The 21,906-nt window shown below is 41.2% G+C and overlaps 1 protein-coding gene across 1 annotated transcript in view; it reads left to right on the top strand.

Moving 5' to 3' along the window:
* Window positions 1-21,906, top strand: part of TMEM163 (transmembrane protein 163) — a 240,666-nt gene that overhangs the window by 191,986 nt on the left and 26,774 nt on the right. The gene's annotated exons all lie outside the window — the stretch shown is intronic.

The following is a 21,906-nucleotide window of genomic DNA, read 5'->3' as shown; positions in this document are numbered from 1 at the left end:
AATGATTTGGCAGAGAGAAGCCCTGGGCAAGACGAAAAAACTTCACATAGTTGAGATGGTTCTGGGTTCTGTGTTTCTTTCCTTAGATTTTTTGACTATTTTTAGAGCAATATGTCTTTTATGTAAGAAGAAATGGGATGATGCTTGTATAGCAGAGTGATCCAATCTGTGCCCTTTGTCTATTCAGTGGTTATTGTAATAAGAATTATTTTTCTCTTTTGCATCTCACATAAATCCATTCACATTGGATTTTTCTGGCGCAACTGACATTTGGATGCAGAAACTGGAGGATGCAATTTCATATTAAAGTCTCTTTGACTGCTTTGTTCTTTGGGTGAGAGTCATTACCTGCAGTCTGATTCTCACCCTCCTCTCTTAGTAATGCTGAAAAAAAAAAATCTTTTATAGTCTCCTATCGGGTTATCTTCATAGAGAGCAGCTGGCTTACTTACCAAGAGACGAAGATGCTGCCATTACAGTGATTCTCTCTTTAAAAGTCACATAGTGATTTAAATGCAAAAATATGGGCTTTTCTCTTAAGATGGAGTTTGATTTGAGTTTGGCTACATGCACCATCTTAGACAAGGCCTAAATTCTTAGAACTTTCGTCTCACTTTTAGAAAAATATATGTTAATTCTTTCTGGAGTGAGGTATTGCTTGTGTTTATGGGGAGGATTAAAACGAATGGGGCATCTCACTGCATTTAGGAGAAAAATGACACTGGCTGCCTGAACTTGCTACCCCCCTCCCACAACTGAAATTGAGATCAGAGCCATCCTTCGGTAATTCACCAGGATCTTCACTGTTATTTGTTGTTGTCACAGGGGCCAGAAGCTTGTTCTTTAATATCTCAGCAATGGCAGAGGAAAGATGGATACCTGCCCATGGCTTTCAGGCTGTGTTGAGAGCAGAGCTAGCTGACGGGAATATTCCTATTTACTCCTCTGTGTTCTTAGTCTCACGATTGATTGTATTCCCTAACTCTGATCTCCCCGTGGGCTGGCATCCTGGACTTTTCCATCCTTTTTCTCCATCAAACTTGCTATCCTATGTTCCATTCTGTCAGAACCCGGACATTAGGTAAAATTTACAGCTGAAAGCATTAAGTATGATTAGTTAAGATGTCTGTCAGATAATATCTTTGCGTTTTACAGGGGATGGAAATATGCCTCCACTCTAATGTTTATTGGTGAGAATTTTCAGCACTAAGCTAGTTGAGACATTCATTTATTTAAGCATTAACCATTAATTTGATGTTGGGCTAACTTGATAAGGAATGGGTATCTGTGCTCAGGGACCTTTGCAAGGACCCTCTTTGTCTTTCTCTTGCTAGTGGAACTCTCTTTACCTGGGAACAGTCTCATATCATGTAGTGAAAATACTCCTAAGGGAAGAAGGTCACCAACTGAAACTGCACACCAAGATAAAAATGTCTGATGCCCTGTCCCATGTGGGCTTCAGAGAGGGCAAAGAGGTCCATGATTTTGCACAAGACTGGATCTGTCCTTGGAGAAGTCACACCCACTGCATCTTTTATCAGTTCTGGTGTGGAATTTAAGAATCAGACCCATTTATGGGCATCTCATCAGAACTCTAAGAAAAGAATAAGGCGGTTTTATTGTTTTGTTTTACGAGTTCAGCATTATGGAAAGATAACAGAGGCAGCAAGAAGGCCTTCTTGTCATCAGCTGAGTGGCACATGGTGGGGGGGGGGCAGGTGGTAGTTGACAGTGTTTCAGTCCCAAGTCTTTGGGTTCCCACTTACTGCTCTGGAAGTTTGGGGAAGCCAGCAGGCCATGGCCAGACCCCTGACCCCTGGCCTGCAGTAATTCAGCATGAGTATTTGTCCACATCTGAATTAGGAGGTGTAATCAGATGCTCACAGAAGCCAGTCTTGAACGCAGGAGAAGCTCTAGTGTAACCAGTGGTCCATGGGGACAAAAGTGTGCCTGGAGGAAAGGCCTGCCCTCTAGCGGTGCCGTGCAGACTTGCTGTGCGGGTTTGTGGCCCCGGGGATGTCAAACCTTCCAAGTCTTCCAGACAGTGGAAGCCTGTGTTTAATGTGAAATAAATGGACAGCTCATTAAATGTTTTTGAAAACCCTGGTTGGGAGTGGGTGGACAATTTCATGAAGGCCAAATAAAGTATGCCTGTGGTGGTTGAAACCAGGAGACTGGTCTTCAGGGCCATGATGTCATGAATTTAGGTCCAAGTTACAGCCTCATCCTTGCCCTCAACTGCATATCTGCCTTTTTTTTCCTTAGAGTGGTGGGGGGGGAGGGAGAGAGAGGGCACAAGTGAATGAGGGGCAGAGGGAGGGATGGGAGAGAGAGAAGCGGCACTCACCCGAAGCGGGGTTCCAGTTCACCCGAAGCAGGGCTCGAGCTCACCTTGTGCAGGGCTTGAACTCACAGACCATGAGATCATGACCTGAGCTGAAGTCAGATGATTGACTGAGCCACCCAGGCACCCCAGAACAGCCTTTTAAAAAAATTAGGGGCACCTGGGTGGTTCAGTTGAGTGCCTGACTTTGACTCAGGTCATGATCTCACAGTTTGTAGGTTTGAGCCCCACATGGGACTCTGTGCTGACACTCTGTGTCTCCCTCTCTCTGCCCATGCCCTGCTCATGCTCTGTCTCTCAAAAATGAATACACATTAAAAAAATTTAATTCCAGTGTAGTTAATATAACGTGTTAGTTTCAGGTGTACAATGTAGTAATTTAATAATCCTATACATTTCTCAGTGCTCATCATAAGTGTACTCTTTAATACCTTTCTCATTTCATCCATTCCCCCACCCACCTCCCTTCTGGTAACCATGAATGTGTTCTCTATAGTTAAGAGTCTGTTTTTGGGTTTGTCTCTTCTTTTGTCTCTTTTTTTTTTCCCTTTTTCCATTTGTTTTGTTTCTTAAATTCCACATATTTCCCCATTCCACATATGAGTGAAATCATATGGTATTTGTCTTTCTCGTACTGGCTTATTTCACTTAGCATTATGCTCTCTAGCTCCATCCATGTTGTTGCAAATGACAAGACTTCATTCTTTTCTATGGATAAATAATATTCCATTGTATATATATACCACATCTTCTCTATGCATTCATCTATTAAAAAAATTTTTTTAATGCTTTTATTTATTTTTTTGAGAGAGAGCACGCACGAGCGAGCACAAGCAGGTGAGGGGAAGAGAGAGAGGGAGACACAGAATTAGAAGCAGGCTCCAGGCTCTGAGCTGTCAGCACAGAGCCCAACATGGGGCTCGAACTCGTGAACCGCGAGATCATGACCTGAGCTGAAGTCGGACGCTTAACTGACTGAGCCACCCAGGCACCCCTGTATCCATTCATCTATTGATGGACACTTGGAGGAAATCTTCTGTGCTGTGGGTGGGAATGCAAACTGGTGCAGCCCCTGATGAAAAGAGTATGGAGGTTCCTCAAAAAATTAAAAAAAAAAAAAACTCTACTATGCAGTAATAACACTGCTGGGTTTTTACCTGAGGAAAACAAAAACACTCATCCGAATGGATATATGTACCCCTCTGTTTATTGTAGCATTATTTATAATAGCCAATCAATGGAAGCAGAACTACCTTTTTAGGTGTGATTTCTATCAGGTTGTTTTGACTGTGGGTTTGTCAGAAGCAGCATTTTCCCTACCCCAGGCCTGATCCCTGGTGGCTATTTTTCTTTCTTTCTTTTTTTTCCTAATGTTTATTTATTTTTTGAGAGAGATGCATATACACATGTGTGTGCATACATGTATATGTGCACAGAGGAGGGGCAGAGGGGGACAGAGAGAGAGAATCTTTTTTTTTTTTAAATATAATTTATTGCCAACCAACATACAGTGTATATGGTGTGCTCTTGGCTTCAAGAGTAGGTTCCCATGATTCATCGCTTCCATACAACACCCAGTGCTCATCCAAACAAGTGCCCTCCTCATTGCCCTTCACCCATTTCCCGCTCTCCTCCACTTCCCCCTCCATCAACCCTCAATTTGTTCTCTGTATTTGTCTCTTTTGGTTTGCCTCCCTCTCTGTTTGAAACTATTTTTCCCCTCCTTCCCTTCCCCCTTGGTCTTCTGTTAAGTTTCTCAAATTCGACCCTGAGTGACAACATATGATACCTGTCTTGCTCTGACTGACTTATTTCACTTAGCATAGTACCCTCCTGCTCCATACACATTGTTACAAATGGCAAGATTTCATTCTTTCTCATTGCCAAGTATTATTCCATTCTATATATAAACCTCATCTTCTTTAGTTGCTGGACTTTAGTTCTTTAGTTGAAGGACATTCGGGTTCTTTCCATAACTTGGCTATTGTTGATATTACTGCTATAAACATTGGGGTACATGTGCCCCTACGAATCAGCACTCCTGTATCCTTTGGATAAATTTCTAGTAGTGCTATTGCCAGGTTGTAGGGTAATTCTATTTTTAACCCTTTGAGGAACCTCCACACTGTTTTCCAGAGCAGCTGCACCAGTTTGCATTCCCACCAACCACGCACGAAGGTTCCCGTTTCTCCACATCCTTGCCAACATCTGTTGTTTCCTGAGTTGTTAATTTTAGCCACTCTGACCAGTGTGAGGTGGTATCTCAGTGTGGTTTTGAATTGTATTTCCATGATGATGAGTGCTATTGAGCATCTTTTCATGTGTCTGTTGGCCATCAGGATGTCTTCTTTGGAAAAGTGTCCATTCATGTCTTCTGACCATTTCTTCATTAGATTGTTTTTCAGGTGTTGAGATTGTAAGTTCTTTATAGATTTTGGATACTAACCCTTTATCCGATATGTCATTTGCAAATATCTTCTCTCATTCTGCTGGTTGCCTTTTAGTTTTGTTGATTGTTTCCTTTGCAGTGTAGAAGGTTTTTATCTTGATGAGGTCCCAGTAGTTCATTTTTGCTTTTATTTCCCTTGCCTTCAGAGACATGTCAGGTAAGAAGTTGCTGCAGCTTAGGTCAAAGAGGTTGTTGCCTGCTTTCTACTCTAGGTTTTTGGTGGTTTCCTGTCTCACATTTAAGTCTTTCATCCATTTTGAGTTTATTTTTGTGTATGGTGTAAGAGAGTGGTCCAGTTTCATTCTTCTGCATGTTGCTGTCCAGTTCTCCCAGCACAATTTGCTAAAGAGACTGTCTTTATTCCATTGGATATTCTTTTTTTGCTTTGTCAAAGATTAGTTGGCCATGCATTTGTGGTCCAATACTGAGTTCTCTATTCTATTTCACTGGTATATGTGTCTGTTTTTCTACCAATACCATACTGTCTTGATGATTACATCTTTGTAGTAGAGGCTAAATTCTGGGATTGTGATGCCTCCTGCTTTCGTTTTCTTTTTCAACATTACTTTGGCTGTTTGGGGTCTTTTGTATTTCCATACAAATTTTAGGATTGTTTGTTCCAGCTCTGAGAAGAATGCTGGTGCAGTTTTTATTGGGATTGCATTGAATGTGTAGATTGCTTTGGGTAGTATTAACAATATTTATTCTTCCAATCCATGAACATGGAATGTTTTTTTCCATTTCTTTGTGCCTTCTTCAATTTCTTTTGTAAGTTTTCCGTAGTTTTCAGCATATAGATCTTTTACATCTTTGGTTAGGTTTATTCCTAGGTATTTTATGGTTCGTGGTGCAGTTATAAGTGAGGTCGCTTTCTTGACTTCTCTTTCTGTTCATTATAGGTGTGTAGAAATGCAACAAATTTCTGTACATTGATTTTGTACCCTGCGACTTTGGTGATCATATATCAGTTCTAGCAGTTGTTCGGTAGAGGCCATGTAGAGTATGTCATCTGCAAAAAGTGAAAGTTTGATTTCTTCTTTGCTAGTTTGGATGCCTTTTATTTCATTTTGTTGTCTGAATGCTGATGCTAGGACTTCCAACGCTGTGTTAAACAACAGTGGTGAGAGTGGACACCCCTGTCATGTTCCTGATCCCAGGGGAAAGCTCTGAGTTTTTGCCCATTGAGGATATTAGCTGTGGGCCTTTCGTATATGATTTTTATATGATTTTTACCATATGTTCCTTCTATCCTGACTTGCCTGAGAGTTTTTATTTAGAAAGGATGCTGTATTTTGTCAAAGACTTTTTCTGCATCTATTGACAGGATCATATGGTTCTTATCCTTTCTTCTATTAATGTGATGTATCACATTGATTGATTTGCGAATATTGAATCAGCCCTGCAGCCCACAAATGAATCCCACTTGATCATGGTGAATAATTCTTTTAATATACTGTTGAATTTGATTTGCTAGTATCTTATTGAGAATTTTTGCATCTGTGTTCATCAGGGATATTGACCTATAATTCTCCTTTTTTTGTGGGGTCTCTGTCTGGTTTGGGAATCAAGGTAATGCTGGCTTTATAGATTGAGTCCAGAAGCTTTCCTTCCATTTCTGTTTTTTGGAACAGCTTGAGAAGGATAGGTATTAACTCTGCTTTAAATGTCTGGTAGAATTACCCTGGGAAGCCATCTGGCCCAGGACTCTTATTTATTTGGAGGTTTTTGGTAACTGATTCAATTTCTTCACTAGTTATGGGTCTTTTCAGATTTTCTATTTCTTCCCATTTGAGTTTTGGTAGTGTGTGGATGTTTAGGAATTTGTCCATTTCTTCCAGGTTGTCCAGCTTGTTGGCATATAATTTTTCATAGTATCCTCTAATAATTGTTTATATTTCTATGGTGTAGGTTGTGAGCTCTCCTCTTTCATTTCATGATTTAGCTATTTGGGTTCTGTCTATTTTCTTTTTGAGAAGTCTGGCTAGGGGTGTATCAGTTTTGTTTATTCTTTCAAAAAACCAGCTGTTAGATCCATTGATGGGTTACACTGGTGTTTGTTTTTGTTTTTTGGATTCTATATTGTTTATTTCTGCTCTAATCTTTATTATTTCTCTTCTTCTGCTGGCTTTGGGGTTTCTTTGCTGTTCTTATTCTACTTCCTTTATGTATGTGGTTAGGTTTTGTATTTGGTATTTTTCTTGTTTCTTGAGATAGGCCTGGATTGCAATGTATTTTACTCTTTAGACTGCCTTTGTTGCATCCCACCGAGTTTGGACTGTTCTGTTTTCATTTTCATTTGCTTCCATATATTTTTTAATTGCTTCATTAATTACCTGGTTGACATATTCATTCTTTAGTAGGATGTTCTCTAACCTCCATGCATTTGGAGGCTTTCCAAATTTTTCCTTGTGGTTGATTTCAAGTTTCATAGGATTGTGATCTGAAAATATGCACAATATTATCTCAATTCTTTTATATTTATTGAGGGCTGTTTGTGATCCAGTATATGATCTGTCTAGGAGAATATTCCGTGTGCACTCAAGAAGAATGTGTATTCTGCTGCTTTTGGATGAAAAGTTCTGAATATATCTGTCAAGTCCATCTGGTTTAGTGTATCATCAAGGCCATTGTTTCCTTGTTGATTTTTCTGGCTAGATGATCTGTCCATTGTTGTAAGTGGGGCATTAAAGTCCCCTGCAGTTACAATATTCTTATCAATAAGATTGCTTATATTTGTGATTACTTGATTTATATTTTTGGGTGTTCCAAATTGGATGCATAAACATTTACAATTGTTAGCTCTTCTTGATGGTTAAATCCCCAATTATATCATCATGACCTTCTTCGTCTCTTGTTACAGTCTTTAGTTTAAAATTTAGTTTATCTGATGTAAGTATGGCTACTCCAGCTTTCTTTTGAGTTCCAGTAGCATGATAGATAGTTCTCTATCCCCTCACTTTAAATCTGAGGGTGTCCTCAGGTCTAAAATGCTTTCAACAATATCTAAGTCAAGGAAAGAGCCCAAATATCCATCAAATGATGAATGGATAAAGAAGATGTGGTTTGTATATAGAATGGAATACTACTTGGAAATGAGAAAGAATGAAATCCTGCCATTTGCAACAATGTGGATGGAGCTGGAGGGTATTATGCTAAGTGAAATAAGCCAGTCAGTGAAAGACAGATATGTTTTCACTCATGTGTGTAACTTGAGAAACTTAACAGAAGACCTTGGGAGAAGGGAAGGGGGAAACATAGCTTCAAACACAGAAGGAGGCAAACCCATAAGAGACTCTTAAACACTGAGAGCAAACTGAGGGTTAATGGCGGGGACAGGGGAGAGGGGGAAAATGGGTGATGGGCATTGAGGAGGGTACTTGCTGGGATGAGCACTGGCTGTTGTATGTAAGCGATAAATCACGGAAATCTACCCCCAAAACCAAGAGCACACTGTACACACTGTCTGTTAGCCAATTTGACAATAAATTATATTTAAAAAAAACTGTAAATGTAAAATGAAAATGTAAAATTTAAAAAGAAAACAGAAAAAAATGAGTCTCTTGTAGACAGCATATAATGGATCTTAATTTTTTATCCATTCTGATACCCTATGTCTTTTTATAGGGGCATTTAGTCCATTTCCTTTCGGAGTTATTATTGAAAGATATGGATTTAGTGTCATTGTGTTATCTGTAGGTTTCACACTTGTGGTGATATCTCTGGTCCTTTGTAATCTTTGCAGCATTCCACTCACACAGTCCCCTTTAGGATCTCCTGCAGGGCTGGTTTAGTGGTCATGAACTCCTTCAGTTTTTGTTTGTCTGGGAAAGCCTTTATCTCTCCTTCTATTCTGAATGACAGCCTTGTGGATAAAGGATTCTTGGCTGCATATTTTTCCTATTCAGTGCATTGAATGTGTCCTGCCACTTCCTACTGGCCTGCCAAGTTTGAGTGGACAGGTCTGCTACTACCCTTATGTAGTAAGGTAATACTCTTGTAGGTTAAGGCCCATTTGTCTCTAGCTGCTTCAGAATTCTCTCTTTATCTCTGTATTTTGCCAGTTTCACTATGACATGCCATGGTGAAGACCTATTTTTGTTGAGTCTGAAGGGAGTTCTGTGTGCCTCCTGGATTTGGATGTATGCTTCCTCCCCCAGATTAGGGAAGTTCTCAGCTATAATTTGTTCAAGTAAACCTTCTGCCCCTGTGTCTGTCTGTCTGTCTGTCTCTCTCTCTCTCTCTTTCTTTCTCTCTCTCTTTCTCTCTCTCTCTCCCTCTCCCTCCCTCCCCTTTCCCCCACCTCTCTCTTTCTCATCTTAAGTAGGCTCCATGCTCAGTGAAGAGCCTGACCATGACTCAGTCCAACCACCATGGGACTATGACCTGATCCAAAATCGAGAGTCGGACAGTCAACCAACTGAGCCACCCAGGCACATCAATGACTTTCTTTTTAATGTAGCTGCACAATTCTCAGAGTGAGAATAATTGCAAGAATGTGTAAGCTTTGACTAAGAAAGCTATGCAATTAAGAATTTCCCAACTATGAAGTATAGTGACTGAACTGTGGCTGTGTCGCTGGGCCCTTGGTGTCGTGCTGGAGAAGCCAGACCAGTGGGCTCTCCAGGGGCTCCAGCACAGGAATCTGTGCCTTCTACTGCAAGGGCTTCATGACTAAATGGTGCAGTCTGTCCTGCACAACCTGCACATGACCACATAGGATCCTTAATGAAACAGATTCCAAAATAACCTTCTCAGACACTCTATCTGAACTGTGCTTCTAGAAGTCGGGAGAATGGGCAGTGCCTCAAGTGTAGTGGTTGCCTTGTGTCTTCGGGTTGCTTTGAAAAGAACATCACCTTCTTACCGTTTTTACCCCCAGCATGCCCTGCTTATGTTGAGAAGGGACAGGTGGTGTGTTTCTCCTTTTTGGTAGACGTGGGGGCTCTGAAGCTGAAGTGATCTCCTTGAGGTGGTCAGCGTCAGAGCCTAGGCTTGAACCTTTGTCTCCTAGTTCATAGCTGTCTTGGCTGCTGGTACTCTGGGGCTACTATGGTCCTGTTGTTCTTTGGCTTTTCAGCTCTGGCCCTCCTGAGCTCTTGTACTGAGAGGGGCTTCTGCTAGGGCTGTCTTGGAAGGGGAGGTCCAGGCCCCCAGCAAGTCCCATCTCTAGCCTTTCTGGCTACTCCTGCTACCTCCACTCCTTACCATTCTCTGTCCAGATTATTTGCCTCTTGAAAACCCCATAGGCAGGTTAGCCAAGAAGCGATGCAGAATGCTGTGGGACAAGTATGGAATGAGGGAGCCATGGGATGCATGGAACCACATGGAAGGAAGCGCTTTAGGGGAGCTGCTTAGCATGGCAGAAGGTATGTGGGTGTGGCAGGCTGACCTGTTGGAGGTGTGGGCCCCTCTTGGCCTGTCCTTACCCATGAGACCAGTTGCTTAGCCTCCCTGACCCTTTCTCATTTGTAAACTGGAGATAATACTCATGTCAGAGGTTTAGGATAAGATCAAATGAGTCATTTATTTAAAATAACAGTCATTAGAAGACAGTGCTACTGTTGAGGCTGCTGCTCCCAACATTCTGATTTTTGGTGTTTCCGAATCACTGATCAAAGTCACCCTGAGTTGTGACCTGAGATAACCACAGACTTGGTCCCTCAGTCCTCTGGCTGGATGGAGCTGGTGGTGTTTTCTCTGAGATTAGGGGACCATAGCTAATCTTGGGCCAGTCTTTGGGAGAACACTCAACACATTGTGGGAAGACCTGGCCTCCAAGCCTACCTCCCAACTGATCAGATTTGTGACTGTTAGTAAATCATGTCTCTTCTATGAGCAAGACTCTCATCTGTGTAGATGGGCGTCAGGTCACCTACTCCACCAGAAAGAAATGTTACAATAAATGTGAAAATGCTCTCTAAGCTGTTGTGCTTCACAAAAGAAAGAGTGTATCTTGGTTCTGATTCTAAGGCCATAGCAGTCCCATCCTTGCTCATGAGCTTCTCAGTGTCCTGTTTATTTGGACTGGCTCATTGCTTCTTCTGCCTGTAGTGGACCAAGACTTCTTCACCCTGAGCTCCTAGCTATTGTCTGGGTCCAATCTCCTTAAGTGGTCATGTGGCAGTAATAGTGATTACAATTGTAATTAAAATAGCTACAGATTGGTGATAAATAATATATGGCTATGTGTTGATAATAATAATCATACCATTTGAATGTCTGCTAGTCCCCAGACCTTCTGTCTAGGCACTGAGGATTCAAAGTCAAGTAGCACTAGTGGCTAGAGTTTTTTCATTGCTCTGCAAAGCCCTTGACTTCTTATAGGAGCTGGATTTTGCTCCCAGGGAATTCACAGTTGGAGAAAGCCCCATCTACTGATACATTCAGTTTATGGTGATAAGGGTTGCGATAGAAACAATCATGTGAGAATACAGTGAATGCTTCCATATTAAGCCTAGAGGTGGAGGAGGTGTGTTGGGGCTTTCTTGGAGGAGCAGACCCTCCATATAACATCTGAGGAAGAGTGGGAATTGGCAAGGTGGGCTTTTGCAGAGAAGGGGGTAGGGTGAAGTCTAGGAGGAGGAGGCTGTTATAGGCATAGCAGTGGCAGCAGGAGCCTGTGTTCATGTTTCTCCCCCACCCCCCTCTGTCTCTTCTCTGTTTCCTTTGTGCACCAGTGTCTCTGGGTAGGAGGAAGGAATTGAGAGAGAAAAATGCAAAGAAGGAGGAGGCAAAGGAAGAAGGGAAAAATAACTTTGTGTTATAAGTTAGAAATGTTTGCTTAGCATAATTTTGATTCTTCCTTTAGTAGCAAGGTTGTCCTTCAAGTCTCCCTTGACTGTCTGTCTACTAAGTTCTTGTCTCAGATGCCAGCTTACCCACCAGAACAAAGGAACTTCTAGCAATGAAAGTGAACCCCTTTCAGCTGCTCATTTTCTTGCTCTGTTTCATCTCCAGTCCTTGCTGAATGTGAAGGCAGCCCCTGGCATAGTGGCCATCTTCTTGCATTGGTGTATCTGTTCAACAAGTGTCTCCCACACTTGAAGGTTGGCCTGGCTCTGCAGAAGGTCTGTGGTGTTCCCGCAGGAGCCACAGGTGGGATTCCACTCTTAGGAGCAAAACCAGAGATAAATCTCTCGTAAAGGACATTTCAGGATTGTACTTGCAAGGTTACAGCCAAGAACGTGCCCAAGGATTTTCCTACCTGTGGAAGTGACTGATTCTTGAATTCATAGGCTTTTGATTTGTAGGATTTGATACTGTTCCCAGCTCAGGTTGTGTAATGCTGTAGGCTCCTCCTTGTGCAGTAATCTGTACTGACTGTGAAGTGTTTAGCATTCAGCACTGCACTATAGCTTTGCTTGGTAGGAGTTATTTCTAGGCTCTTAAGCCGCAATTACTATGCTCTCAGAGAGTCTCTACCTTATGCAGAGGGTGGAGACAAGTTGACAAGTCTCCTTCCCACACCTCTGTTGTCAGTTTCCTTTCTTCCTACCCTTCCTCTCAGGACCTCTCCCCTTCCCACACTTAACCCTTTGAGCTCCCTCCTTGCCCACCTCCTTGGAAATCTCATTTCTATCCTCATTCCTTCTCTTTCTGGCCTCTTTAGTCACTCCCTGCCTTCTTACCCAGGCATTTTCTCTCTAGCCCTTTTTCCCCCCACCTCCCTTCAGCCTGTGCTGTTCTTGAAAGTGCTCTATCTGAAAACACTCACCCTTCCCTTCCCATTATTCTTGTCACCTCAGTTTCAAACCCTGCCTCCCCTCAGCCTGCACTTGTCAGTCTTACAAGCCCATTTGTTATGGTGTCCTTTTTGAGACAAAAAAAAAAACCCTGTTGAACAGAAGGAAATGAGGAAGAAAGGTGGGGCAAGCATAAAGGTTTGGGGCCAGGTAAGTGGCTTCACAGAGGTGCTGCCCACCAGTCAGCTTGCCAGCCTCAGGTTGCCTGAGGCAAGTGCCTCATTCGTGGGAGTGAGTTTTTAACGGTTCCTTCAGCTGTGAGTGAGTACTCTGGGGCAGTGTAGTCTTGTGGCTAAGGATGTGGGAACTAAAGTCAGGGACATAGGTCCCAACTCTGCCACCTTTTAACTAGAACTATCTGGGCAGGTTGTTTATCCGTTCTCTGCCTCAGTTTCTTTCTTTATTTTTTAATGTTTATTTATTTTTGAGAGAGAATCAATGGGGGAGGGGCAAAGAGAGGAGAACAGAGGATTTGAAGCAGGCTCTGTGCTGACAGCAGAGAGCCCGATATGGGGCTCGAACTCACGAACTGTGAGATCATGACCTGAGCCAAAGTTGGATGCTTAACCGACTGAGCCACCCATTCATCCCAGTTTCTTTGTTTTTAAAATAGAATTAATAATGGTACTCTCTTTATAAGACTGTTAAGAAAACAAAAAGATGTGGGTAATGTACTTAGCATATAACTATTGAATAAATGTTGGCTGATACTGCTGTTGGACCAGAGAAGAAGTTTCTAAGGAAGCTGGTGGACCTTTAGATCTATAATTTCTGGATCTACCATCAGCAATAGACAGATCATCTTCAGTATGACATGCTCTGAAGCATAACTCTGATTTGTATTATCTCATACTTAAAACACACACATACACACACACACACACACACACACACACACACACACACACACACACACTCAAGGTCTTTGAGATCCCCTCTGCCAATATCTCCTCAGCACTGCACAAAGAAAGGCAGAAATTTGTGGTGTCAGACATCATTGTTGTCCCAGGCTTGTTACCTCAAACAGAATAATTCCATTACCTCAGCAAGACTGACCTCTTCATTCATCCTATAGCCAGGGGCCTACAGACTTCTACACAGAAGAAACTAAGCACGGATGAACGCAGATTCTTATTGGCTTGAATGAGTTCAAGGAGAATAAAGAGTCCAAAAATAGATCCACACATATCTGGTTAACTAGTTTTCGACAAAGGTGTTAAGGCAATTCAATGGAGGAAAGGAAAGTTTTGTCAGTAAATGTTTCTGGAGCAACTAGGTAGCCATATGGACAAAAATGGACACCAGCCTTTATATAGAAATTAACTCAAAATGGATCATAATCCTCAATGTAAAATCTAAAACTCCAAAGCTTCCAAAAGAAAACAAAGGAGGACATCTTTGCAGTCTTGGGACAGGCAAAGTTTCTTAGGTATGGCATGAAGAGCATGAACCATTAAAATAAAAAAAAATTGAAAATTGAAGTTTATCAAAATAAAAAAACCTTGGCTCTTCCAAGATGCCATTAAGAAAATGACCAGATAGCACAGATAACACACATGTATATCAGACAAAAGACTTCTATCCAGAATATATAAAGAAGAGCTGATGATAATAAGATCAACAACCCAGTAAGGGAATCCTCCCTTCCATTTCGTCTTTCTCCATAAAGTCTTTGTGTCCGGTAGTGAAAGTTTGTTCTCCATAAGGACTTTATACATTTTTAAGATTATTCCTTGATATTTTGTGAGCTTTGTTGCTATTTTAAGGGTTAATACTTCTTTCACTTCTATATTATTACTGAATTAACACTAATGATATTTGGATATTGATCTTGTTAACCTATAACCTTGCTAGGTTTTGTTTTGTTTTATCAGTTGATTATTTTTGATGTATTATTTGAACAACAGCTCCTCTCTCCTTTCCAATTCTAATATTTCTCTTTTTTTCTTATTTATTAGCCAAGGTCTTCAATACAATATTAAATAGTTTGCTGCTGATTTTGGAGTGACTATTCAATTTCTTGTTTGCTAAGAGCACTTTTTTTTTTTTTTAAATCACAAATAGATGCTGAATTTTGAGTGCGATTTCTGTATATACTGAGATAATTATTTTCCATTAAGAGATTAATATTTTTAATTAATCAATATTCTAATATTGAGGCATCCTTGAATTCTTGAAACAAACCCTATTCATCCAGAAAGTATTATTCTTTTAATTCATTGCTCATTTTTGCTTACTATTTCATTTAGGATTTTTTCATCTTTGCTCATAAGTGACATTAGTCTAAAGACCCTGTCCTTGTGTACCACATATAATGAGTTCTGTAGCTTTTCTGTTCTTTTTCTGTGGTTTGGAGTACTGGTTATACTGTAGAAATTATTTGTTCCTTAAGTTTTAGTAGAACTTACCTGCCAGGTGGAACCTATTGCCTTTTGGAGAGGCAGTAAAGTACATCCTCTGTTAAGATAGTGATTTCTAGAGCCAGACTGCCTCTGTGCATTAGCTGTGAGACGTGGACAAGTTATCTCACTGCTTTGGTTCCAGTTTTCTCCTCTGTAAAATACGTATAATAAACAAAATATTAGTACCTATCCCATAGAGTTGTAAGAATCAGCCCAGTTAATTCATGTAAAAAGCATTTTAAAAAGTGTTCAGCACTTTGTTCTATTATTATTATCACCACTATTCCTGATTTTTTTGCCCTTGCTGCCTCAAACATTTTTATAGTTTATAGTTTTGGAACAATTTTCAAAATTAGTTTTTCTAGAAAATTCCCCATTTTATCTAGGCTTTCAAATTTATTGCATTGAATTTGCTCATATTATTCGCAAAAGATTTTTTAAAAACCTTAAATCCATCTGTACCTATGTGCCTTATTTTATTGCTAATGTTTATTTGTGCTGTTGCTTTTTGTTTTTTAAGCCAGCTTACCAAAAGTTTATTCATCTTTTTAGAAAACCTGCATTTGATTTCATGGATCACGCTGATTTGCTTTCTACTTCATTAAGCTCTCATCTTTAGTAGTTCCTGCTATTTTGTTCACACTTGGTTTTTGGGGGCGGGTAAGTAAGTTTTATGTTTTTTATTTTTCCTTTTTAATTTTTGCTGTTGGCGTTTCATTTTCCCCCGTTTTGTTTTCAGACTAAGAGAGGGACAAAATAGACATTTATGGAAGGTGCAGCAAAAACACTTTGCACAGAAGTGTGTTCTGCACATTGTATGTTTTAGGTGCTGGGCAAGTTTTAGATTCTGACCTCACCTACACTCTGCCAGATAAGGACCTCTGATGGACCCCTGATATATATATTATATATTATATATTATATATTATATATTATATATTATATATTTTATATTTTATATTATATATTATATATTATATATTATATATTTTTATATATATTTATATATTTATATATATTTATATATAATATTTATTATATATAAATATATATATTTATATATTATATATTAATGTATTATGCATTATGTATTGTATATTATATATTATATAATATGTATATTAAAGCTTTTGTTTCTTTTTGAGACACAGCGAGGGTAGGAGAGGGGCAGAGAGAGAGAGAATCCCAAGCAGGTTCAGTGCTGTTAGTGTAGAGCCTGATGTGGGACTCGAACTCACAAACCACGAGATAACGACCTGAGCCAAAATCAAGAATCAGATGCTTAACCGATTGAGCCACCCAGGTGTCCTGAAGGCCTGATATTTATACATGTGAAAAACAATTCAGATTCTCTGGTGACTGAACCACAGTGAGAGCTCTTAGGGTAACCGAATAACAGAGCAGGGCAGGAGTGTAAGTGTGTTACCCAGTGTGATATCAGGTTTCCGTGTTGAACATCGTGTACAGCTGCTAGGCTGTAGTCTCCAGTTATTCAGTCAAACACTACTCAGGTGTTGCTGGGAAGGAATTTCATGGAAGTGATTAATGTCTGTAATCAGTTGACTTTAAGTAAAGGAGATGATCCTCAGTAATCTGGGTGGGCTTGATGCAGTCAGTTGAAAGACTTTAAGAGCAGAGAGAGGAGGCTTCCCTGAGGAAGAAGCAACTCTTCCTGTGGAGAGCAGCTTCAGCTGGTGCCTGTGTTCCAGCCTACCCTTCTGGCCAGTTGGCCCCCTGGATCTTGGACTTGCCTTGCCTGTCCCCACAGTCGTACAAGTCATCTCCTTGCAGTACATCTCTTAATATGGGTACCCTACTGGTTCTCTTTCTCTGACTAATATACTCACAAATTACTGCCCTGAAGTATTTTCTTTATATTGAGTTTTGATTTTTATCCAAGTAGTGCATGTTTATAATTTAAATTACCATTTATTCTACAAGAGTCATTAAAAAAAAAATCACCCCCTTTCTAGAAGCAGCCATTTATAACTTTCAACCTCCACTTCTCTAAGCAGCATGCATATGTTGCTACTTTTTGCTTTGTCAGTTACAGGCATGCTTTCTTGACTTCTTACTCTGGTGGGCTCTTTAAGCATCCCTCATTACCTCCCAGTGTATTTGCATTGGCATTTTGATTAGATCAACACTCCATATTATTATGAGGATTGTAAATATTATTTGTAGTTGAGCCTACATGGCTTTACTTTTTTCTTTTATTTTTTTCTTTCTTGCATTACACTGTGTGTTCCCTGATGCTAGCAAATGACATGTAATATAAATTACACACACACACACACACACACACACATACACACATACATATGTGCACATTCTAGGTCAGCTCCACAGTTGTTATCTTGGGATCTCATTCACTGTAATCCTGGGTTGTAGCTTACTGGATCCCATGTTGTTGTCTTTCATGGCGTGCTCCACTGTTGGGGAGGAGCTTATCCTTAAGTAGCTTTCTAAGAACAGATAGAAGGAAGGCAACATTTTTTGAGAGTTAAAATGTCTGAAACTGTTGCTGTTCTAGCCTCACACTATTTGGTAGGTTTCCTGGATGGAAGTGAGTTTCTGAAGCTCCACTGTCTTCTAGTATTTCTAGTGTTGCTTTTTAGAAATTTAATGCTATTTAATAACCTGCTTTTGTTGTTGTTTTTGTTGTTTAAAGCCCTTTGGTCCCTCTAGAAGGCAAGATCTTCCATTCATCCTCAGTGTTCTGGCTTTCCCAAAGGCTGGCTATCTGATTATATTTAAGAAAAATGTATTTATGATTGTATGGGGGTGAGACTTCTCAAATATGATCTTAATGCTAGAGCAGGAGATTTTAACCTAGTTTTTGGGTTCATGGATGGTATTTAGAGGATCCATGAACTTCGGTTGGGAAGAAATCATGTCTTCTTTTGCATTTACCCTTTATCTGAAATTTAGCCTTTTCTTCCATCATAAAATTAGGCAATAAACCACAGCTGGTAATATTAGAGTCCTTGTAACTTTGTCACCAATGAAAATCAGATCTTGTTTGTCTAAGACTAGTTTTGGCAGATATCTCAAAATATTTTTTGTGCTTATCACAAAATAACTGTTCTTAATTGATCTGCTTTTATATTTTGCGATTTAATACATTAATTTAGAAGCACCTATTAAGGCACAGTTTTTTATATCTTACTAGATGTATGCTACTATAATTTGTTTCTAAGTCTACATATTTTATTATTTTATTCTATGCACTTAAAGTCATTTTCTCTATTCTGTGGGTTACTCAACTTTGTGGGGTAGTAGGTAAATTACCTTAACATCTCTTTTCAATGCAGTAATAACCCCTGCCTCCAGCGGAACCTGGTGTGCCCAGTGTGAAGAGCCTTTGTTTTGCTCTCTGCAGTGCATATGCTTTATTGCCTGTTGGGGAACTGTACCAACACACTCAGCAGTGGGGGAGGGGGCCCAGGCCTCTTAGGGACATTGTCAGTTAACCTCACCCCCCCACCCCCGCCTTTTAGTCCTACCTCTTTCACTGCTGTTGGAGTAGCACCTAGTGGCATTGATTCCGGAGCTTTCAGGAGTTCTGATATGTTCTCGCCCTTACTGCCTGCTCTAAGATTCCACCATTTTTTGCACCTTCTGGCAGGTACAACTCTTTTGTCTACTTTCCCAACTGACATAGTTTTGTGGCTATTGTCCTTGGGGTTTATGCTTAAGAAAAGAAAAGAAAAGAAAAATCCCTGTGCTTCCATTCAGTAGTTCTTGGAAAACCTGTATGTTTGTGACTATTTCAGTATCTTCAGTTGGAATCTCTTCTGATTTTTAAGGCATTGTCAATGTTCTTAGCATTGTGAATTGTTTGTTCTTTTCCTTTTATTTCATCAACATTGAAAGTCAGGGCCATCAGGCAACTTTAGAGGAAGACTGTCCTATATATCTACGTGTAGTAGAATTTAGGTCAGACAGCTAGGGGTTTGAATACCTTCTGTATTACTGGCCAGCTGTGTGACACGACCCTAGGTGGGTTACTTAGCCTTTTTGTTTGTAGTCATAATTTCTACATAGCAGGAATCTTGAAATGTTTATGTTTAAAATGAGATTAAATTGTCTATTAAGGCTTTGGAAAAAAGCCTTGTCTGTAATGGGCATTAATAGTAGTATGGCTTGCATTGTTAGGATTGTTACATAAGGAAATCTCTAGTTTGATATAGGGATATTGGCATGTTATTCATACCAACAAAGGTAGGAAAGCAGGCAGCCAGAAGATTGTGCTTCTTTGTGAAACAGAGCTGTTCAAACGCAGCAGTAGCTCTGTGTCATGAGGGGTTAGCTGACGCGTTTTCATGCTTTGTTCAGGTTTTAGGGACCCCCAGAGGGATCACTTCCTTTAAATGTCCCATGGTTACAGGGGGAGAAAGTGTGTGATTGCCTCCAGAATGGCTCATCTCCAATTCTGTGGCAGTCAGTGTTCAGGGGTTAGGATGCTTGCTCCCCGTGAGCCTGGCTTTCCTATCTTGCATCAGAAAACAGCAATCAGACTGCCGCCTCGTGTGACAGAAGCCAGGCTGCCTCTTGGCATGGCAGCCAAGCACTTGAAAGTGCCCCCCTTGTCCCTGACGCAGTCACAGGGCCTCGGCTGACGCCATCTTGTCCTCCTCTGAAGCACCTCGTGACCCTGGCAGTGTCAGCTCTGTGGTGCCCATGGAGCTGGGCATCTGTTCCCTTCACACGACTGCAGGTCCTCCACTGTCAGGTTGGCCAATCTGGCCAGAAATCCCAAGGGACTGGGATCCCAAGCCCCACCAGTGGCCCAGGTCCAGTGGCTACACAACCTTTGTTTGCATGAGTGTGTGAACACCAACTCTTGACTGCCTGACATCAAAGTGGTCTGATGCTAATTTAAAAATTGTGAAGTCATTTAATGTGAATCCGTGGCAATTTGTCAATATAATTTAATAACCGGGGGGAAATTGAGGGCTCATGCTTGGTGTAATTTCCTCCACATCTGCCATTTTTCTCATTGGCTGGGGAAGGGGGGTGTGATGAAAAGATCTGAGGATGAGAGTGACTTTTAATTTCACCTGGGGCCATAAATCGATACACATTTATTATTCAGCCAGCACTAGCATTTCCCTGGATAATTCTGTAACACATGTAGTGTCAGGATGATTTGAAATTTGTCCTCATTAGGAAAGCAAAGGACGCCTTTTTTTTTGCAAGCATAAGCAAGCGAGCCTCCCTATCCCCCCACGTGCTGTCACACATCTTATGAAAAGGGAAAGTGTTGTTCTTGGGGAAAGGGCGAGTTGGATTTTCAGACACAGCCCCTGTCTGGTGTTAGTGGCCACAGTTCACTGTGACCTCAAATTGCGACTGCTGATGTCAACAGTGATAAGGAATAAGCTTAAAGTAGGAGGTGACAAGTGAAACTGCAAAAAAAAAAAAAAAAAATCATTTGTACGAAAGGTTTTCCTGTGAGCAGCACCATGAATAAAATTGCTTTGAGATGAGGCTGTATGGAAAAATGGGGGTGGTTGCAGGAAGGATGCAGAAACTCAGTGCTATGGTGTTAGAAACTGCCTCTGGCTGCTGATCAGCCAGAGACACGGGTTGTCCATTTTATGTGATGGTGTGAATCAGCCACAAGAGGACTCTGGCTGGCAGGTGTTCGCTTACCTCTGTTTTGGGGCAAGGGTTACTGGTGGGAGTGATGGGCAATGTGGTAGCGTGTCTTGCTGCAGTGACAAAATATCATAGATGGGGTGATTTGACCAGTAAACCTTTATTTCTCCCAACTCTGGATGCAGGCAAGTCTGAGATCAAGCTACCAGCAGATGTGGTGTCTGGTGAGAGGCACTCTTCCTGGCTTACAGATGGCTGCCTTTTTTTTTTTTTTAATGTTTTATTTATTTTTGAGAGAGAGACAGAGTGTGAGTGGGGGAGGGGCAGAGAAAGAGGGAGACACAGAATCTGAAGCAGGCTCTAGGCTCTGAGCTGTCAGCATAGAGCCTGACACGGGGCTTGAACTCGCAAACTGTGAGATTATGATCTGAGCTAAAATCGGACACTTAGCTGACTGAGCCACCCAGGTACCCCTGGCTTTTTTTTTTTTTAAAGTTTATTTTATTTATTTTGTGGGGGGGGGGGGGGATGAGAGAAGAGAGAGTAGGGGCAGAGAGAGGGAGAGAGAATCTCAAGCAGGCTTTGCACTGTCAGTGTGTAGTCCAAAGAGGGGCTTGAACTCATGAACCATGAGATCGTGACCTGAGCCGAAGTTGAAAGCTGAACCGACTGGGCCCCCTAGGTGCCCTCAGATGGCTCCCTTCTTGCTGTTGTCCTCACATGACAGAGAGTGAGATCCTTGTGAGGACACTAATCCCATTCATGAGGACGCCACCCTCTTGACCCAGTTACCACCTAGAGGCCCCACTCCTCAATGCCATCACAGTGTGGATTAGGGCTACAACAGATGATTTGGGGTGGGGGAGGACACATCCCTAGCAGGGAGAACAGGTGGAGGTGTGTGAGCCTAGCAAGTCAAAGGGGTTAGAAGGTTTCCTTGAGACAGCCTGACAGCCAAGACCTTGGTCAATGACTAGGCTGGACTTTTTAGAGGCTGCTGGGAGAGATTGTTCTAGCAGCTTGTCCACTGGAGTTCATTTCACCCTGGTATTTTGACCTGTAGGTACAGCTCTCGACAGCAGGTGGTCTCCTGTGTTAGGTGTGGGGACCAGACCCCACCAGCTTCCTTCCTGTTTCTTCACCTGTTCTGTACATTGTCAACCCCCCATCTCCTTAGGGAAGCTGACTAGAAAAACCTGGTGTCAACAGGAGGTGTTTAGATTGAATTATAAAAAAGCCTTTCATGTGGAGGGCTGTGGAACTAATCACTAGAGTAAGACACAATGACAATACAGAACATACTTGGTGCCTGCAGCACATGGCTACATCTCAACCCCATTATATTGACAAGAAAGAAGCCAGACA

This window comes from Leopardus geoffroyi, chromosome C1 (assembly GCF_018350155.1).
Source record: "Leopardus geoffroyi isolate Oge1 chromosome C1, O.geoffroyi_Oge1_pat1.0, whole genome shotgun sequence".
In the NCBI taxonomy this organism is placed as follows: Eukaryota; Metazoa; Chordata; class Mammalia; order Carnivora; family Felidae; genus Leopardus; species Leopardus geoffroyi.
The sequence above is the reverse complement of the archived record's forward strand: the minus strand, read 5'-3'. Positions and strand labels throughout refer to the sequence as shown.